Source organism: Amia ocellicauda, unplaced genomic scaffold (genome assembly GCF_036373705.1).
Source record: "Amia ocellicauda isolate fAmiCal2 unplaced genomic scaffold, fAmiCal2.hap1 HAP1_SCAFFOLD_194, whole genome shotgun sequence".
Taxonomy (NCBI): domain Eukaryota; kingdom Metazoa; phylum Chordata; class Actinopteri; order Amiiformes; family Amiidae; genus Amia; species Amia ocellicauda.
The window spans coordinates 74,248-85,000 of NW_027102757.1; positions in this window are offsets into that span (position 1 = coordinate 74,248).

Genomic DNA, 10,753 nt, shown 5'->3' on the forward strand with positions numbered 1-10,753 from the left:
TGCCTGCCTGCCCTGGCAGCAGCACTGCCTGCCCTGGAGGTCTGCCTGCCTGCCCTGGAGGTCTGCCTGCCTGCCATCCAGCCCTGGAGGTCTGCTATCCAGCCCTGGTAGCAGCACTGCCTGCCCTGGAGGTCTGCCTGCCTGCCCTGGAGGTCTGCCTGCCTGCCCTGGAGGTCTGCTATCCAGCCCTGGAGGTCTGCCTGCCTGCCTGTTAGCCCTGGAGGTCTGCCTGCCTGCCTGCCTGCCTGCCTGCCTGCCTGCCCTGGAGGTCTGCCTGCCTGCCTGTTAGCCCTGGAGGTCAGCCTGTTAGCCCTGGAGGTCTGCTATCCAGCCCTGGAGGTCTGCCTGCCTGCCCTGGAGGTCTGCTATCCAGCCCTGGAGGTCTGCCTGCCTGCCCTGGAGGTCTGCCTGCCTGCCCTGGAGGTCTGCCTGTTAGCCCTGGAGGTCTGCCTGCCTGCCCTGGAGGTCTGCCTGCCTGCCTGTTAGCCCTGGAGGTCTGCCTGCCTGCCCTGGAGGTCTGCCTGCCTGCCCTGGAGGTCTGCCTGCCTGCCCTGGAGCTCTGCCTGCCTGCCCTGGAGCTCTGCCTGCCTGCCCTGGAGGTCTGCCTGTTAGCCCTGGAGGTCAGCCTGTTAGCCCTGGAGGTCTGCTATCCAGCCCTGGTAGCAGCACTGCCTGCCCTGGAGGTCTGCTATCCAGCCCTGGAGGTCTGCCTGCCTGCCTGTTAGCCCTGGTAGCAGCACTGCCTGCCCTGGAGGTCTGCCTGCCTGCCCTGGCAGCAGCACTGCCTGCCCTGGAGGTCTGCTATCCAGCCCTGGAGGTCTGCCTGTTAGCCCTGGAGGTCTGCTATCCAGCCCTGGAGGTCTGCCTGTTAGCCCTGGAGGTCTGCTATCCAGCCCTGGAGGTCTGCCTGCCAGCCCTGGAGGTCTGCTATCCAGCCCTGGAGGTCTGCCTGTTAGCCCTGGAGGTCTGCTATCCAGCCCTGGAGGTCTGCTATCCAGCCCTGGTAGCAGCACTGCCTGCCCTGGAGGTCTGCTATCCAGCCCTGGAGGTCTGCCTGCCTGCCCTGGTAGCAGCACTGCCTGCCCTGGAGGTCTGCCGGCCTGCCCTGGAGGTCTGCCTGCCTGCCCTGGAGGTCTGCCTGCCTGCCTGTTAGCCCTGGAGGTCTGCTATCCAGCCCTGGAGGTCTGCCTGCCAGCCCTGGAGGTCTGCTATCCAGCCCTGGAGGTCTGCCTGTTAGCCCTGGAGGTCTGCTATCCAGCCCTGGAGGTCTGCCTGCCTGCCTGTTAGCCCTGGAGGTCAGCCTGTTAGCCCTGGAGGTCTGCCTGCCTGCCCTGGTAGCAGCACTGCCTGCCTGCCTGCCTGCCTGCCTGCCCTGGAGGTCAGCCTGCCAGCCCTGGAGGTCTGCTATCCAGCCCTGGTAGCAGCACTGCCTGCCCTGGAGGTCTGCCTGCCTGCCCTGGAGGTCAGCCTGTTAGCCCTGGAGGTCTGCCTTCCAGCCCTGGAGGTCTGCCTGTTAGCCCTGGAGGTCTGCTATCCAGCCCTGGTAGCAGCACTGCCTGCCCTGGAGGTCTGCTATCCAGCCCTGGAGGTCTGCCTGCCTGCCTGTTAGCCCTGGTAGCAGCACTGCCTGCCCTGGAGGTCTGCCTGCCTGCCCTGGCAGCAGCACTGCCTGCCCTGGAGGTCTGCTATCCAGCCCTGGAGGTCTGCCTGTTAGCCCTGGAGGTCTGCTATCCAGCCCTGGAGGTCTGCCTGTTAGCCCTGGAGGTCTGCTATCCAGCCCTGGAGGTCTGCCTGCCAGCCCTGGAGGTCTGCTATCCAGCCCTGGAGGTCTGCCTGTTAGCCCTGGAGGTCTGCTATCCAGCCCTGGAGGTCTGCTATCCAGCCCTGGTAGCAGCACTGCCTGCCCTGGAGGTCTGCTATCCAGCCCTGGAGGTCTGCCTGCCTGCCCTGGTAGCAGCACTGCCTGCCCTGGAGGTCTGCCGGCCTGCCCTGGAGGTCTGCCTGCCTGCCCTGGAGGTCTGCCTGCCTGCCTGTTAGCCCTGGAGGTCTGCTATCCAGCCCTGGAGGTCTGCCTGCCAGCCCTGGAGGTCTGCTATCCAGCCCTGGAGGTCTGCCTGTTAGCCCTGGAGGTCTGCTATCCAGCCCTGGAGGTCTGCCTGCCTGCCTGTTAGCCCTGGAGGTCAGCCTGTTAGCCCTGGAGGTCTGCCTGCCTGCCCTGGTAGCAGCACTGCCTGCCTGCCTGCCTGCCTGCCTGCCCTGGAGGTCAGCCTGCCAGCCCTGGAGGTCTGCTATCCAGCCCTGGTAGCAGCACTGCCTGCCCTGGAGGTCTGCCTGCCTGCCCTGGAGGTCAGCCTGTTAGCCCTGGAGGTCTGCCTTCCAGCCCTGGAGGTCTGCCTGTTAGCCCTGGAGGTCTGCTATCCAGCCCTGGTAGCAGCACTGCCTGCCCTGGAGGTCTGCTATCCAGCCCTGGAGGTCTGCCTGCCTGCCTGTTAGCCCTGGTAGCAGCACTGCCTGCCCTGGAGGTCTGCCTGCCTGCCCTGGCAGCAGCACTGCCTGCCCTGGAGGTCTGCTATCCAGCCCTGGAGGTCTGCCTGTTAGCCCTGGAGGTCTGCTATCCAGCCCTGGTAGCAGCACTGCCTGCCCTGGAGGTCTGCTATCCAGCCCTGGAGGTCTGCCTGCCTGCCCTGGTAGCAGCACTGCCAGCCCTGGAGGTCTGCTATCCAGCCCTGGAGGTCTGCCTGCCTGCCCTGGAGGTCTGCTATCCAGCCCTGGAGGTCTGCTATCCAGCCCTGGTAGCAGCACTGCCTGCCCTGGAGGTCTGCTATCCAGCCCTGGAGGTCTGCCTGCCTGCCTGTTAGCCCTGGAGGTCAGCCTGTTAGCCCTGGAGGTCTGCCTGCCTGCCCTGGAGGTCTGCTATCCAGCCCTGGTAGCAGCACTGCCTGCCCTGGAGGTCTGCCTGCCTGCCCTGGAGGTCTGCCTGTTAGCCCTGGAGGTCTGCTATCCAGCCCTGGAGGTCTGCCTGCCTGCCCTGGAGGTCTGCCTGCCTGCCCTGGAGGTCTGCTATCCAGCCCTGGAGGTCTGCCTGCCTGCCTGTTAGCCCTGGAGGTCTGCCTGCCTGCCCTGGAGGTCTGCCTGCCTGCCTTCCAGCCCTGCCTGCCTGCCTGCCTGCCCTGGAGGTCAGCCTTCCAGCCCTGGCAGCACGGCCTACCAGCCTGCCAGCCTGCCCTCCCCAGCCACACAGCCCTGCCTGCCTGCCCTGGAGGTCAGCCTTCCAGCCCTGGAGGTCTGCCTGCCTGCCTTCCAGCCCTGCCTGCCTGCCTGCCTGCCCTGGAGGTCAGCCTTCCAGCCCTGGCAGCACGGCCTACCAGCCTGCCAGCCTGCCCTCCCCAGCCACACAGCCCTGCCTGCCTGCCCTGGAGGTCAGCCTTCCAGCCCTGGAGGTCTGCCTGCCTGCCTTCCAGCCCTGCCTGCCTGCCTGCCTGCCCTGGAGGTCAGCCTGCCTGCCTGCTGCTGCTAGGCCGCTGCCCCGAGCCGCCGACCCCATCGACAGGAACACGAGAGAGTTTACAAGCGAGAGGAGGCCACATATTCGACACCTCTCGTGCTCGTTTTAGGGTCCTCTCCAGTCTGTTTGGACGTGTGTTATTCTGAATCTGCTGCTTTAACTCAAGGGATTCTGTCGTGATTGATGCCTTGTACTTCGCTGTATGTTTGCACTGGTGTTGTAAGTCGCCCTCTGTAAGATCATCATTTATTATCTGCCAAGAAATAAAGATCATCATAATGTTCCCCAACTTTCAGCTTCTGGGGAGTTTGTTCCAGAGTGTGACGACTCTCTCTCTATCACCATCTCTCTCTCTATCTCCATCTCTCTATCACCATCTCTCTCTCTCTATCTCTATCTCTCTATCACCATCTCTCTCTCTATCTCCATCTCTCTCTATCTCCATCTCTCTCTATCTCCATCTCTCTATCTCCACCTCTCTCTCCCTCTCCACCTCTCTCTCTCTATCTCTCCCTCTCTCTATCTCTCCCTCTCTCTATCTCTCCCTCTCTCTCACTGTGTGTGTGTGTGTGTGTGTGTACAGCAGTGTCCCTAGACGAGAGAGAGATCCCTAGACGGGGAAATTACTTTCAAACTGCAGTACCGAAATGTGTCCGTTAGATGGCAGCATGCACCAAGGAATGAAGGAAAGTGCAAAACAAAATGAAAAGGCACATCGCCTGGGCCAAAAATAATCGTAACAAATCAACGGGGGCATTTCTCGGAAAACTAACACCGGGGCAGTGCTCAGGGGGGTCCCACCTCGTGGCCACCCGGTTTGGGGGGCCATCGGGGCCGGCTGAAGAATCGCCCATACTCTGCCATAGGCAGCCCACGGTCCATCCGATCAGAGCAATGCCGGGCGGCCGGCAACCTATGGATCATAACACATCAACGGAGGCATGATAAGAGCATCTTTTATTATCTGCCAAGAAATATAGACCATCACAATGTTCCCCAACTTTCAGCTTCTACCACATCGCTGGGGAGTTTATTCCACTGTGTGACTACTCTCTCTCTCTCTGTGTGTGTGTGTGTGTGTGTGTGTGTGTGTGTGTGTGTGTGTGTGTGTGTGTGTGTGTGTGCAGCAGTGTCTCCGGTTTTCCTTTTGGAATGCCTTGAAGCCGGGGGGGCTTTGCACTCATGAGAACATAGGGTGTCCTTGCCCTCCTTTCGCAGCCCAGGGCATTGAGAGATCCCTAGACGGGGAAATTACTTTCAAACTGCAGTACCGAAATGTGTCCGTTAGATGGTAGCATGCACCAAGGAATGAAGGAAAGTGCAAAACAAAATGAAAAGGCACATCGCCTGGGCGAAAAATAATCATAACAAATCAACGGGGGCATTTCTCGGAAAACTAACACCGGGGCAGTGCTCAGGGGGGTCCCACCTCGTGGCCACCCGGTTTGGGGGGCGATCGGGGCCGGTTCCGAAAATCGCTAAATCTCCCATAGCCAGCCCACGCTCCATCCGATAGAGCAATGCCGGGCGGCCGGCCGGCAACTACGGATCATAACAAATCAACGGGGGCATTTCTCGGAAAACTAACACCGGGGCAGTGCTCAGGGGGGTCCCACCTCGTGGCCACCCGGTTTGGGGGGCGATCGGGGCCGGTTCCGAAAATCGCTAAATCTCCCATAGCCAGCCCACGCTCCATCCGATAGAGCAATGCCGGGCGGCCGGCCGGCAACTACGGATCATAACAAATCAACGGGGGCATTTCTCGGAAAACTAACACCGGGGCAGTGCTCAGGGGGGTCCCACCTCGTGGCCACCCGGTTTGGGGGGCGATCGGGGCCGGTTCCGAAAATCGCTAAATCTCCCATAGCCAGCCCACGCTCCATCCGATAGAGCAATGCCGGGCGGCCGGCCGGCAACTACGGATCATAACAAATCAACGGGGGCATTTCTCGGAAAACTAACACCGGGGCAGTGCTCAGGGGGGTCCCACCTCGTGGCCACCCGGTTTGGGGGGCGATCGGGGCCGGTTCCGAAAATCGCTAAATCTCCCATAGCCAGCCCACGCTCCATCCGATAGAGCAATGCCGGGCGGCCGGCCGGCAACTACGGATCATAACAAATCAACGGGGGCATTTCTCGGAAAACTAACACCGGGGCAGTGCTCAGGGGGGTCCCACCTCGTGGCCACCCGGTTTGGGGGGCGATCGGGGCCGGTTCCGAAAATCGCTAAATCTCCCATAGCCAGCCCACGCTCCATCCGATAGAGCAATGCCGGGCGGCCGGCCGGCAACTACGGATCATAACAAATCAACGGGGGCATTTCTCGGAAAACTAACACCGGGGCAGTGCTCAGGGGGGTCCCACCTCGTGGCCACCCGGTTTGGGGGGCGATCGGGGCCGGTTCCGAAAATCGCTAAATCTCCCATAGCCAGCACACGCTCCATCCGATAGAGCAATGCCGGGCGGCCGGCCGGCAACTACGGATCATAACAAATCAACGGGGGCATTTCTCGGAAAACTAACACCGGGGCAGTGCTCAGGGGGGTCCCACCTCGTGGCCACCCGGTTTGGGGGGCGATCGGGGCCGGTTCCGAAAATCGCTAAATCTCCCATAGCCAGCCCACGCTCCATCCGATAGAGCAATGCCGGGCGGCCGGCCGGCAACTACGGATCATAACAAATCAACGGGGGCATTTCTCGGAAAACTAACACCGGGGCAGTGCTCAGGGGGGTCCCACCTCGTGGCCACCCGGTTTGGGGGGCGATCGGGGCCGGTTCCGAAAATCGCTAAATCTCCCATAGCCAGCACACGCTCCATCCGATAGAGCAATGCCGGGCGGCCGGCCGGCAACTACGGATCATAACAAATCAACGGGGGCATTTCTCCGAAAACTAACACCGGGGCAGTGCTCAGGGGGCTCCCAGCTATCAGCCACCCTATCCCGGGACCGATGGGAGCACTTTAAAATTTTCGAGTCAGGGGACCAGACGGCCGAGTGAAAAACTTTGAAAAATATTCTATCTCCTCACTCCCATTGACTTTACATTAGGGCGACCAGGCGGCCGGCGGAAAAAAAATCATAACAAATCAACGGGGGCATTTCTCCGAAAACTAACACCGGGGCAGTGCTCAGGGGGCTCCCAGCTATCAGCCACCCTATCCCGGGACCGATGGGAGCACTTTAAAATTTTCGAGTCAGGGGACCAGACGGCCGAGTGAAAAACTTTGAAAAATATTCTATCTCCTCACTCCCATTGACTTTACATTAGGGCGACCAGGCGGCCGGCGGAAAAAAAATCATAACAAATCAACGGGGGCATTTCTCCGAAAACTAACACCGGGGCAGTGCTCAGGGGGCTCCCAGCTATCAGCCACCCTATCCCGGGACCGATGGGAGCACTTTAAAATTTTCGAGTCAGGGGACCAGACGGCCGAGTGAAAAACTTTGAAAAATATTCTATCTCCTCACTCCCATTGACTTTACATTAGGGCGACCAGGCGGCCGGCGGAAAAAAAATCATAACAAATCAACGGGGGCATTTCTCCGAAAACTAACACCGGGGCTGTGCTCAGGGGGCTCCCAGCTATCAGCCCCCCGGGTCTGGGGGCATTGTTTTTCTTTTTAATCATTTTGAGCATTTCCCCCAGTTTAGAGATGTGTGCCCCTAGACAACCCATTGAGAATAACTATGAAATGTTCTGAAGTTTTGATTTTCAAATGTCGGTGAAAATTGAAAAACGTCATATATTCTTCAAAGGAAGCATGGGGCGATGGTAGGGAGAGTCCCCGCAGCGTGCCTCGGCGGCGATGGGAGCGTTTTCGATGTCCCCGTCCCCCCCCCATAGGGATAGAAGGGGAGTTAGGTGACCAGGCGTCCCGGGTCCCAAAAATCGAAAAATTAATATAGAATGCTTTTTAATCCAGAAATAAAGTAGGGGGCAGTCCTGGTGAGAGTCCCAGCCACAGCCCCAGTGTGTTTTGGAGCCGTTTGGGGCCGGGTGAAAAACTTTGAAAAATGTTCTATCTCCTCACTCCCATTGACTTTGCATTAGGGCGACCAGGCGGCCGGCGGGAAAACAATCATAACAAATCAACGGAGGCATTTCTCCGAAAACTAACACCGGGGCAGTGCTCAGGGGGCTCCCAGCTATCAGCCACCCTATCCCGGGACCGATGGGAGCACTTTAAAATTTTCGAGTTAGGGGACCAGGCGGCCGAGTGAAAAACTTTGAAAAATTTTCTATCTCCTCACTCCCATTGACTTTGCATTAGGGCGACCAGGCGGCCGGCGGAAAAAAAATCATAACAAATCAACGGGGGCATTTCTCCGAAAACTAACACCGGGGCAGTGCTCAGGGGGCTCCCAGCTATCAGCCACCCTATCCCGGGACCGATGGGAGCACTTTAAAATTTTCGAGTTAGGGGACCAGGCGGCCGAGTGAAAAACTTTGAAAAATATTCTATCTCCTCACTCCCATTGACTTTACATTAGGGCGACCAGGCGGCCGGCGGAAAAAAAATCATAACAAATCAACGGGGGCATTTCTCCGAAAACTAACACCGGGGCAGTGCTCAGGGGGCTCCCAGCTATCAGCCACCCTATCCCGGGACCGATGGGAGCACTTTAAAATTTTCGAGTCAGGGGACCAGACGGCCGAGTGAAAAACTTTGAAAAATATTCTATCTCCTCACTCCCATTGACTTTACATTAGGGCGACCAGGCGGCCGGCGGAAAAAAAATCATAACAAATCAACGGGGGCATTTCTCCGAAAACTAACACCGGGGCAGTGCTCAGGGGGCTCCCAGCTATCAGCCACCCTATCCCGGGACCGATGGGAGCACTTTAAAATTTTCGAGTCAGGGGACCAGACGGCCGAGTGAAAAACTTTGAAAAATATTCTATCTCCTCACTCCCATTGACTTTACATTAGGGCGACCAGGCGGCCGGCGGAAAAAAAATCATAACAAATCAACGGGGGCATTTCTCCGAAAACTAACACCGGGGCAGTGCTCAGGGGGCTCCCAGCTATCAGCCACCCTATCCCGGGACCGATGGGAGCACTTTAAAATTTTCGAGTCAGGGGACCAGACGGCCGAGTGAAAAACTTTGAAAAATATTCTATCTCCTCACTCCCATTGACTTTACATTAGGGCGACCAGGCGGCCGGCGGAAAAAAAATCATAACAAATCAACGGGGGCATTTCTCCGAAAACTAACACCGGGGCAGTGCTCAGGGGGCTCCCAGCTATCAGCCACCCTATCCCGGGACCGATGGGAGCACTTTAAAATTTTCGAGTCAGGGGACCAGACGGCCGAGTGAAAAACTTTGAAAAATATTCTATCTCCTCACTCCCATTGACTTTACATTAGGGCGACCAGGCGGCCGGCGGAAAAAAAATCATAACAAATCAACGGGGGCATTTCTCCGAAAACTAACACCGGGGCTGTGCTCAGGGGGCTCCCAGCTATCAGCCCCCCGGGTCTGGGGGCATTGTTTTTCTTTTTAATCATTTTGAGCATTTCCCCCAGTTTAGAGATGTGTGCCCCTAGACAACCCATTGAGAATAACTATGAAATGTTCTGAAGTTTTGATTTTCAAATGTCGGTGAAAATTGAAAAACGTCATATATTCTTCAAAGGAAGCATGGGGCGATGGTAGGGAGAGTCCCCGCAGCGTGCCTCGGCGGCGATGGGAGCGTTTTCGATGTCCCCGTCCCCCCCCCATAGGGATAGAAGGGGAGTTAGGTGACCAGGCGTCCCGGGTCCCAAAAATCGAAAAATTAATATAGAATGCTTTTTAATCCAGAAATAAAGTAGGGGGCAGTCCTGGTGAGAGTCCCAGCCACAGCCCCAGTGTGTTTTGGAGCCGTTTGGGGCCGGGTGAAAAACTTTGAAAAATGTTCTATCTCCTCACTCCCATTGACTTTGCATTAGGGCGACCAGGCGGCCGGCGGGAAAACAATCATAACAAATCAACGGAGGCATTTCTCCGAAAACTAACACCGGGGCAGTGCTCAGGGGGCTCCCAGCTATCAGCCACCCTATCCCGGGACCGATGGGAGCACTTTAAAATTTTCGAGTTAGGGGACCAGGCGGCCGAGTGAAAAACTTTGAAAAATTTTCTATCTCCTCACTCCCATTGACTTTGCATTAGGGCGACCAGGCGGCCGGCGGAAAAAAAATCATAACAAATCAACGGGGGCATTTCTCCGAAAACTAACACCGGGGCAGTGCTCAGGGGGCTCCCAGCTATCAGCCACCCTATCCCGGGACCGATGGGAGCACTTTAAAATTTTCGAGTTAGGGGACCAGGCGGCCGAGTGAAAAACTTAGAAAAATTTTCTATCTCCCCTAGGTGACCAGGCAGCCGGAGCTGATTTTTCTGACCCCTAAAACAATTATTAAAAGGTATTTTTTCGCCAAACTAAGACTTTTAAAATTCAAATAGGATGATTATCTACTGCCCCAGTGGGTTTTTGAACCATTTTAAGCCTTTTTGACAGTTTTCATTTTTCCCCCATTGACTTCAATGGGAGTTAGGTGACCAGTCCTCCGACTTTTGAACCTCTCCTGGGGGGGCTGTGAGCCCCCGATTTCTTTGCAAAGCACGTCATTCGATTCGTCTCAGTCCCCTCTATATACCCCGTGTGTTTGTTTTCTCGAAAAACCCCCGGAACACGGTTTTTTAGGGGGGGGGTGGGGGGGGGGTACTTCGGAGCCATTTGGGGGGGGGTAAACGACATTTCCCGAAATTAATTTTAACACAGCCTTCCTCAGAATCGCTTTTCCAACAAAATCCTTTTTATTTCGAGTCTCTACGATGTTCCTAAGTGGTCGAAACCACTTTTGGACAGTTTTTACACCAAACGGCTCGGGCGCACAGCGGGCCGTGTGCCGATGGGCGGTTCTCGCGGGTCTGAGGCGGGGCTAGGCTGCTCGCGGCGGGCATGGGAGTGCCGTGTGCAGCCGCCACAGTGTTCCAGGCTGTCAGCATTTCTCTACGGTGCCGGGGGAAATACAGGAACTGGGTTTTTGAAGACACTTAGTGCAATGAGAGAGGTCAAAACTGAGCTAAGGGCACTTGCTGGAGGAAAGTGGCTGGGCCCCGCTAGCTCTTTTACGGACACTTTCTGGACTTGGCCCGGGATTTTCAGACGGTTCTTTGCGACTGTCTGATCATCCAGCGAAATGCAAGGGGGGGAACGGTCCCGGCCGCACCCCGCGTTTCAGGCCTCGTCGGCGGC